Source organism: Onychostoma macrolepis, chromosome 09, assembly GCF_012432095.1.
Source record: "Onychostoma macrolepis isolate SWU-2019 chromosome 09, ASM1243209v1, whole genome shotgun sequence".
NCBI lineage: Eukaryota > Metazoa > Chordata > Actinopteri > Cypriniformes > Cyprinidae > Onychostoma > Onychostoma macrolepis.
Window position 1 is genome coordinate 30,054,702 of NC_081163.1, and position 10,499 is coordinate 30,065,200.

The following is a 10,499-nucleotide window of genomic DNA, read 5'->3' on the forward strand; positions in this document are numbered from 1 at the left end:
GAGAGGCCTGTAGCCCTGATCAAATGCAGAGGTGAATGGAGGGGCTTTAAAAATAGGAGACAGATATGAAGTAAAGAAAAGATTGTGAGACATTAGGGCCATTTGGCTAAGACAAAGTCCAGGAAAAGCATAGATTATGAAGTGAACAAAATAACCCCATGCCTTGTCCAAATACCCACACTTGTGGTCTTGGCCACTTGAGAGCGCGTGCAATGACAGGAAGTAAAAGTAAGTGCGCAAGACTGTCCCAGGTCTTAACAACTCCAAAGCACAGTGCCCTTAAAGCACATTAAATCCACACTACCGCTCCAGAGTGCTATTCGAGGCTAGTGTATCCCATCATGCATCATGTTTTGGAATAAATCATGAAATTTTTGCAGAGATCTCTCGAGAGGTCACGGAAACCTTTCCAATGTAAGTTAAATATTGATATATTAATTAGATATTATTACATATAATTTGGTAGAAAAACAAAGTGTTGCACGTTTTATTGGTGAAAAGATGAGTAGTGGTGATATTTCTTTTGTACAGATATAACATTTTGCAGCTGCTTTTCATCACTTAATTAGAAGCACCACAAATTAAATTGTGTCATGTTATAGGGACTACTGAACAGACATTTAGAAGTTGATTCTAAAATGCAAAGAATTTAAAATAAAACTATAAGTGTGTCCCATCAGGTAATGAAAAGTTCTACACACACATGTGGTCTTGATCCTCACTTGGGCCAAATACAGGAAATACGTCATATAAATAGTCAAGTGGTCAAAAGCCCTATTCGGACAGTAATTGTTTCTCAGGGGGACGTAAGTGATTTTCACCATTTACAGGGGGTAGTTGGTGATTTTAATGCCGTCCGAATCCAGGATGTCAGTGTTTTTCTCTCACCACCCCCGTAAAAATCCCGGCCAAATTACCTACTGTTTTTTGACAAACACCAAGGTCGTGTGGTAATTTAATTGCCGTCCGAATCCACATTTCTGAGTTTACGAGAAGAAATCGATTCAAAATTCAGTGTATAAACCCTTTTTGAGCACTCTCGAACACCTTATGGTAACTGTTGTACGTCGGTGTAATTTGCATACATATTTATTTCTGAAATACTGGAAAGTATTTAAAAGAACAATACTTCATAACTGCTCCACCACAGCGACTGGGAGCAGAAAGAGAAGGGAAGCAAGTAGCCTACAAATTCGAAATGGGTCTTTATTATGGCAGCAGCACGTATGCAATACAATTTTAAAATGTGTATTATAAACAGATATATATTGCATATAATTATATACAACTATAGCGAGTCTATTTTTAAACATTTTCAAATAATAAATAGGATTATATATTATAAAATATGCTTGGAATAATAAGAATACATTTAATATAATAATAAGTATTTTAAAATACATTTTACACAATAATAAGAATAAATTTGGAAATAAAATTCATTTTATTTACAGCAGACAATCATGCGACTGACCATGTGAGCAGCGCGTTCCCGGGTTCGTAGGATCACAGAACTCACTCCTCCACTGTGAATAAATCGCCATCCGAATCCATGAGTTTTATCACTGAGGTGACATGTAAATTTATTTTTACAGACGTCCATATGAGAAACAATAACCGTCCGAATTGGGCTAAAGGCCGCAAGTGTGGAAAGTCTGGGTTTATTTTCAGCATTTGTTTGTGGTAAATGACTACATTTGCATAAATGCAATTCTGAGCACAATGCTAATAGGCAAGATTTAAATGTTGGTATATCAAAACCTTTTTTGAAAATTTAAAGGCCTTAGCTGATTGGACAGATTGAGAGAGAAATTTGTAGTTTGAAGGTTACATAAACCTTGTGTCCTTTAAATGCTTTGATACTTTGAAGAGAGAAGGGATGAGGCCTTTGTGACGTGAAGCATGGCAGGCTGAGAGCTGTAGGAGGGGAGCGAGGTGCTAATGATCAACACCTGTGCAAACACACCAGCCTTTAGACCTGTGTGTCGCAGGTCATTCTCATTAACACAGGCACCACCAGCCTCGCTCCTCTACCACGGAGTCAACAAGGGGACATTTACACAACAACATTTTCAACTAAAAATGGAAAATGTTTTATGCATTTTGGTAGTTCATTTACATGACAGTGGCATTTTGGGGGCATTAAAACGCAAACTTTTGAAAACGGGTTTCAAAGTGCAAGTTTTTGAAAAGTTGTTTTTTGTCTTTGTGTAAACTATGAAACATGCGCAAGACCTGTCTTTGGTTTTAAAAACACCAAAGCCTAGTGCCCTTTGCACACACAACCCAGAGTGCTATTCGAGGCTTGGTGTATCTCAACATAAACATAAATCGTGACACTTTTCGCCGAGACCTCATGAGGGGTTACGGAAACCTTTCCAATGTAAATTAAATATAATGATTAGATATTACATATAATTTGGTAGAAAAACAAAGTGTTGCACATTTTATTAGTACAAAGATGAGTAGTGGTGATATTTATTTTGTACAACACTTGCAGCTGCTTTTTATCACTTAATTAGAAGGATCACAAATTATGTCATCAACTGAACAGACATTTAGAAGTTGATTTTAAAATGCAAAGTATTTAAAACAAAAATAAAGCTATAACACTATATGTGTCCCATTAGGTAATGAAAAGTTCTACACACACTTGTGGGCTGAGTTCAGCCCCACCAAGGAAAAGGTGGTGGGTTGAACACCCTGTTCTGATGACGCAAGTGTTGCAACTATGGCAGCTGCTTCTTCTTTTTCTTGGTTTTTAAAGGCGGCTGGCGACCAACGTAAATAACTATGGCAGCTGAGAAGGCCTGTCAGTCTGTCTTGTGTGTTTCCCCCTCTATGCCATTATTTGGTCCTTCCTGTTCCTGTCCTAGTTTAGTTTGTTTAGATTATGTTCCAGCTATGTATAGTTAATTATCCTGTGTATATTAGTTCCTGCCTGTTCAATTAGTTTTCGTCTGGTCTACTTGTTACACTCCCTGTGTTCCTGTGTGTCCCGGGCTTGCCTTGTCTTGCCCTGTTGAGTTTTGGATTGAAGACTGTATTTTGAGTTCATCCTCGTTTCCCTCGTGTGTGCACTGTGACAAGGCCATTCTTTGTGTTCTTTTTGAGGAATCTTTGGAGCCTGTTGAAATCGAGCTTATTTTGCAGAAATAAACATGTATTTATACAGATAAATATGTGTTTAATTCTGCAAAATATGCTCGATGTTACAGTCCTTAATATCCAGAATAAAAGAGATCATCCCAATCGAGTGAAGGGATTTGTGGAAACTGTGGTTCCTAATTATTTGCCTCGCATTTCAGGATGAAAAGACAAACATTTCAGGTGAAGGATAATCCACTTCTTACCTCCGAGACTAGGAGGTAAACAATAATGAGAAACTATTAGGTTTCTCATTATTGCTGATCACTGTTGTGCTAATAATATTTACCATTATATAATCAGAGGACCATAAAAAGTTTATGAAAGTGTCACTCCACAATACAATAGCAAAATATGTATAGTATTTTTATGTTACATTAATCAGTGTCTAGGAAAGGATATGGACCAGAAGACATTGGAATTACTACATGATATTTAGACAGACTTAAAGAAGTTCCAGATCTATACTTGTACTCTTATTATTTCAGTTATTTTGCAAACAATATACTTGCTCTTGTGAATTTATTTTAAGGTTAATTCCATTTACTTACAAATTCATCATCATCATGTTGATATGCTGTGTTACTATAAAACTCTTACGACAAACATGTCTTCTAATATCTTCAATTGTTGTGTATACCGAGCTGCAGCGGACACATTTGTAAACGACTTCACTTGGACCCATTGTGCGAGCTGTCTCTTTAATACCACGTGGTTTATATACACATGTTGCTGCTGATTGGGCTGACATTTTTGGCATGTGACATCATGCGCATGTAGTGTTTCTTTACAAAGTGACATCGCCAACTACTGGCCTGGCATGCATAATACAGCAGTTTTAGTAGTTCTCGCAGATTCATGTAAACAGGATCGTTTTGACAATGTTGTCACCTGTATGCAAAAACGTTTGAAAAATGCACAGGAAAAATGTTTCTACTTTTAGTACATTGTTGACGTGTAAACATACCCTAAGACAGTACTTAAATTGGTATATTAATAATGATTATGCATGTAAGGGGAGTGTATATGCTTGTTTCTGTCAGGTAGTGTTTTTGAAGCTGTTGAGGTTGGAGAGCTCAGGGGTGTATTCCAGAAAGCATGGTTAACTTACCGTCAAGATAAACCCTGAACTTTCGGTTGAATAACCCCAAACCTTGCTTACTCGAGGTATGTGGTTCCAAAAAGTAAGTTCATTCAACTGCGAGTATGTTCCTGGTTAAGACTCAAGACATTCTCAACAGAGTGATGAATCGACGAATCACTATGGAAATGGACGCTAAGAATAAGCGCCACACCATAGACATAGGGCAAATTCCAAACAGAAGTGAGCATCCCTATGCCCTACTCCCTTCGAAGGGCAGAGCCCTTGAAGTGTGTTCTTTAAAGGGTGTAGGGCATTACTGTCTCATATAAGCATTTGGAACTCCTTTGGCGAAGGGAATGATGGACAAAATGTTACCTTGACAACGCTGCGCCTGCATGCATCATTCAGCGCTCCAACAGTTGTTGCAAATAAATATTTCTTCTTATTGTTATTATTTTATTCAAATACTGTTTAATTGTGTCTTATTTACTATTAAACTTTTTCAAACTAAACTTGCTAACAATACAGTTTTAAATCATATTTTTAAATCACTGACGAAAATATTTTGTATTACATAAAAATTTAATTAGCTTATTCTACTTACGTTCGTGTAAAGTCAAAATAAACCCCAACTTTGCTTTAAAATGCATCGCAAGATCTCCTAAGAGAAGATCACTGTTATGGATGGACTCTGACACGAAGGTGGTAAAGGAGAATAAGGTTTATTAAAACAGGTGAGACACTCAGGTGACTTTAGGTTTCTTGCAAGGTGAGTAGGTGACTTCAGAATGGTAAATCAAACGGGTAGTATGATGTGCTTGAGATTCTTCTCTTTTCCTCAGGCGTGCGGGAGACGAGACAGGATCGATCCGGGAGACACACACACACTTGAGGACGGAGCTCTATGAAGAGGAGGACACAAGGTGGGAGAACACAGCAGGTAAGTCAGACAGGGTAAGTATTTCTTAGATTTTCGGAAGGATATGGTCTTTTCAGATACAGGATACCAAGAGGTTGAGTCCACGTAGCAATGACGAGATCGGACGCTGAAGTGTGTGTGTGGTGATCCTTTATAGTGCTGGTGATTGGCATGGTGATCAGGTGCAGGTGAGTGTGATTAATACTCAGGGGATGTGGAGCGATGTGATTGGTGGAGTGAAGGGCCTGACTGGTCCGTGACAGTACCCCCCTCTCCACGGCCCGCTCCTGAGGGCCGACCCCGGCGTCGCGGTGGTCTGCCCCTGCCTCAGGGTCCTGGGCGATCTGGGTGGATTGCATGGAATTCCTCGAGTAGAGTTGGGTCCAAGATGTCATCTCTGGTTACCCACGAGCGTTCCTCAGGGCCATATCCCTCCCAATCCACGAGGTATTCGAGTTTACCACCACGACGCCGGGATTCCAGGATCTCCTTAACTTGGTAAACGGTACCTTCTTCTAGGATGTGTGGGAGAGGGGTCTCTTCCTCCAAGTCAGGCCCTGTGGTGAGAGGTGGCGAGAAGGGTTTAAGCAGTGAAACATGGAACGTAGGGTGAATTCTGTAGTGGTGTGGTAATTTGAGTTTGTATGTGACAGGGTTGATACGTTCCAGTATGGTGAAGGGGCCAACGAATCTGGGACAGCTTTTTACAGGGCAGGCGTAGACGGATATCCGTAGTTGACAACCAAACTTTCTCCCCAGGTTGGTAGTTTGGGGCTTCTGATATGTGGGCGTCGGCTGTCATTCTTTGTCTACGCACTGCCTGTTGAAGCTGGTGGTGTGCTGCGTCCCAGACTCTCTCGCTCTCCCGGAACCAGTGGTCGATGGAAGGGACGTTGGAGGGCTCACCTGACCAGGGGAACAGGGGAGGCTGGAAACCGAGTATGCACTGGAATGGGGTAAGTCCAGTGGATTGTTGTCGCAGGGAATTTTGTGCGTACTCGGCCCAGCCTAAGAACTGGTTCCAGGAGTTCTGGCGGCCATGGCAGAAGGTTCTCAGGAATCGTCCTATCTCCTGGATTTTGCGCTCAGTCTGCCCATTGGACTGTGGATGATAACCTGATGATAAACTGACGGTCACACCTAGGAGGGAGAAGAAGGCCTTCCAGACTCGGGAAATGAATTGGGGTCCTCTATCGGATACTATATCTTCAGGGAGGCCAAAGTATCGGAAGACGTGATTGAAGAGGAGTTCTGCGGTTTGGAGAGCAGTTGGGAGACCCTTGAGGGGAATAAGTCGGCATGACTTGGAAAAACGGTCTATGATTACTAGTATGCAGGTATTACCATCGGATACGGGTAGGTCGGTAATGAAGTCCACTCCTAGGTGTGACCACGGACGTTGAGGTATGGGTAGAGGTTGAAGTTTGCCTGCTGGTAGATGACGGGAACTCTTGGATATGGCACAGTCCGGGCAGCCTTGCACAAACCTTCTGACGTCCCGGGCCATGTTTGGCCACCAGAAGCGGTCTCCTAGCAACGAGAGAGTTGCGTTGGCCCCTGGGTGGCCAGTACCAAGTGAAGTATGGGTGGAGTGGATTAGGGGAGTCCGTTGGGTCCGAGGAACATATTGTAGGTTTGGGGGACAGCCCGGCGGATTGGCGGGAGGCGTGGTGGAGGCGACTGGTGGAGAGGACCATTGTATGGGACTTGTGATGATGGGAGAAGGTATGATGGGTTCAGGTTCGGGAGTATCTTCTTCGAGGCTATGGATCCTGGATAGGGCGTCGGCCTTGATGTTCTTGGTTCCGGGTCTGTAGGATATTGTAAACTGGAAGCGTGTAAAGAATAGTGCCCAGCGGGCTTGTCTCGGGTTTAGTCGTTTGGCTTCTCGGATATATTGCAGGTTTTTATGATCTGTGAGTACAAGAAAAGGGTGCTTTGCTCCCTCCAGCCAGTGCCTCCATTCCTCTAGGGCTAACTTTACCGCCAATAGTTCCCGATTTCCTATATCGTAATTTCGTTCCGCCGGGCTGAGTTTTTTGGAAAAGTAGGCACATGGATGGAGTTTTGGAGGCTTCCCCTGCTGCTGAGATAAGACGGCTCCTACGCCCGTGGTGGATGCGTCTACCTCTACAATGAATTGAACTTCAGGGTCCGGGTGAATGAGGAGTGGTGCTTTGGTGAAGGTCTGCTTAAGGTCGTCAAAAGCCTTTTGAGCTTGGGGGGTCCAGGTGAGGGTCTTGTTCTCACCCTTGAGAATGTCTGTGAGGGGACTGGTGGTGGTGCTGTAGTTTGGAATGAAACGTCGGTAGAAATTTGAAAATCCGAGAAATCTCTGAAGTTCTTTGATTGTGGAGTGAACTGGCCAGTATGTGACTGCTTCCACCTTCCCCTTGTCCATGCGGACGCCACGCTGGTCGATGATATATCCCAGAAAGTGTACGGAGGGTTGGTGGAAGGTGCATTTTTCGGCCTTGAGGTAGAGGTGAAAGTGACGGAGTTTGTGGAGGACCTCCGCAATGTGGTGGCGATGGTCGGCCAAGCTCCAGGAGTAGATGAGGATGTCATCTATATAAACTATAACAAACCGGTTCAGGAACTCCCGGAGCACCTCGTGCATAAACCCCTGGAAGACAGAAGGGGCGTTGACAAGCCCATACAGCATTACCCGGTATTCGTAGTGGCCGGTAGGGGTGATGAAGGCTGTCTTCCATTCGTCTCCTTCTCTTATGCGGATGAGGTTATATGCGCTGCGGAGGTCCAATTTTGTGAAGACGGTGGCGCCGCGTAGTTGTTCAAGGGCTGCTGGAACAAGGGGAAGGGGATACCGGTATTTTACGGTGATTTCATTGAGTTTACGGTAATCAATGCAAGGGCGTAGGCCGCCATCCTTCTTGCCCACGAAGAAAAAGCTGGAAGCAGCAGGGGAGGTAGATGGTAGTATGTAACCTTGCTGTAAAGCCTCCGTAATGTACTCCTCCATGGCCTTTTGCTCCGGAAGGAGATAGTGGATAAATTTTGCCTTGTGGTACTGGCTCACCCGGGAGGAGATCGATCGCACAGTCCCATGGCCGATGTGGGGGTAGCTGGGCAGCCCTCTTCGGACAGAAGACGTCACTAAAGTGGGAATAGCACGGAGGTATATTGACGGATAAGTTCTGGTGAGGGCTTTCAATGGATGTGGTACCAACTGTTATAAGAGATTGCTTGAGTCTTCTCGGTTGAGGTAGGTTGGGAAAACATTTATGGAAGCACTTCTCACCCCACTTTAGGACCTCTCCTGTCCTCCAAGACAGATGTGGGTCGTGCTGCACCAGCCAAGGTCGACCCAGAATGATGTCTACCGTTGAACCCTCCAGAACCAGAAGTTGGAGATCTTCTTGATGCAATTGACCAATCTGTAATAGTAGGGGCTCGGTCCAAAGATGAATCATCCTCTCCGTGAGAGATTGGCCCGTTATGGATTGTGCTTCATAACCTTTTGGGATGTCAAATGTGGGGATGCGGAGTTGCTGGACGAGTTTCCCCGAGACGAAGTTCCCCGCGGAACCAGAGTCGAGGAGGACTGTGACTGAGAACACATTGGAACAGGCAGTAAGCAAGGCGTGAGTTGAGAGAGGTTTGAGTTTTGGAAGTGGAGTGAGGACAGAACTCACCAAGATTCGTGGTGGTCGCAAGGGGCACTCCAGCATTCAATGTCCATCATCTCCGCAGTAGAGGCATAATCTGTGGGTTATACGGCGTTGTCGTTCTGATAAGGATAGACGGGTCACATTAGTTTGCATTGGTTCTGGAGGGTCTTCCATCTCTGGTCGGCGAGGAGGAGGAGGAGTTGCGATGGCGGTGGTGTGATCCAAGGAACAAGATTGGATACGATTAGAACAACGAATAGCGAGTTGGATAAATTTCTCCAGACCATAATTGTCATCGTAGGCACTGAGGTGAAGACGGAGGCGAGGGTTTAAACCCTGTCTAAATTCGGTGATGAGTGATGGTTCGTTCCAGCCGCTAGCGGCTGCCAGAGTGCGGAACTGTAAAGCATACTGCTGGATGGTGTGAGTACCTTGACGAAGTCGATATAGCTGTTCACCAACAGTGGAATCTCCAGGCGATAGACTAAATACTTCTTTGAAGTGATGAATGAAGTGATTGAAACTTTGGGTTGCGGGTCCAGCTTGGTTCAGGATAGTTTCGGCCCATTTCAGGGCAGGTCCAGTGAGAGAGGTGACGATGTATGCTATTTTGGATTGATCCGTTGTGAAAATATGAGGGTGCAGATTCATGTTCAGGGTGCTTTGGAGAATGAAGCCATCGCAATCCTCCGCCGAACCAGAGAAGGGCGCTGGTCTGGCCACAGGACTGGCGAACACGATCGGGGAAGGAGTGCTCACGGTGGTGTTGGACGGTGGTTGTGGTGGTGGAGCTGGTGGATTAGTTGATGCGGGCAGTTGTAGGAGCAACTTTTTAAGAGAATCCACCAGCTCTTGGAAGGGGTCCGGAGTGCTCATCCTGTGTGACGGTGTAGGTCCTATCTTCTGTTATGGATGGACTCTGACACGAAGATGGTAAAGGAGAATAAGGTGTTTATTAAAACAGGTGAGACACTCAGGTGACTTTAGGTTTCTTGCAAGGTGAGTAGGTGACTTCAGAATGGTAAATCAAACGGGTAGTATGATGTGCTTGAGATTCTTCTCTTTTCCTCAGGCGTACGGGGAGACGAGACAGGATCGATCCGGGGAGACACACACACACTTCGAGGACGGAGCTCTATGAATAGAGGAGGACACAAGGTGGGAGAACACAGCAGGTAAGTCAGACAGGGTAAGTATTTCTTAGATTTTCGGAAGGATATGGTCTTTTCAGATACAGGATACCAAGAGGTTGAGTCCACGTAGCAATGACGAGATCGGACGCTGAAGTGTGTGTGTGGTGATCCTTTATAGTGCTGGTGATTGGCATGGTGATCAGGTGCAGGTGAGTGTGATTAATACTCAGGGGATGTGGAGCGATGTGATTGGTGGAGTGAAGGGCCTGACTGGTCCGTGACAATCACATGATCACAAACGGAAATCACTTCCGTGAAGTGACCATCGCATGTTCCCTTCGCTAACAGACTTCTGGAAGGGCCCTTCGTGAAGGGAATCAGTTGCACACTTTCGTTTGGAACGTCCCTACAAATGGCGTCCCCTTCCCGAAGTGCCCTTCAAGGGCGCAAAAAAGTCGTTTGGAATTCGCCCTATATACGTATATTATGTCTATGCGCCACACTGCTTCTTTCTTCTTCTTCTGTTCAAAGGTCATGTAGGCCTTATGCTTAGTGCATATCGCCACCTAATTGATGGTTTTGCA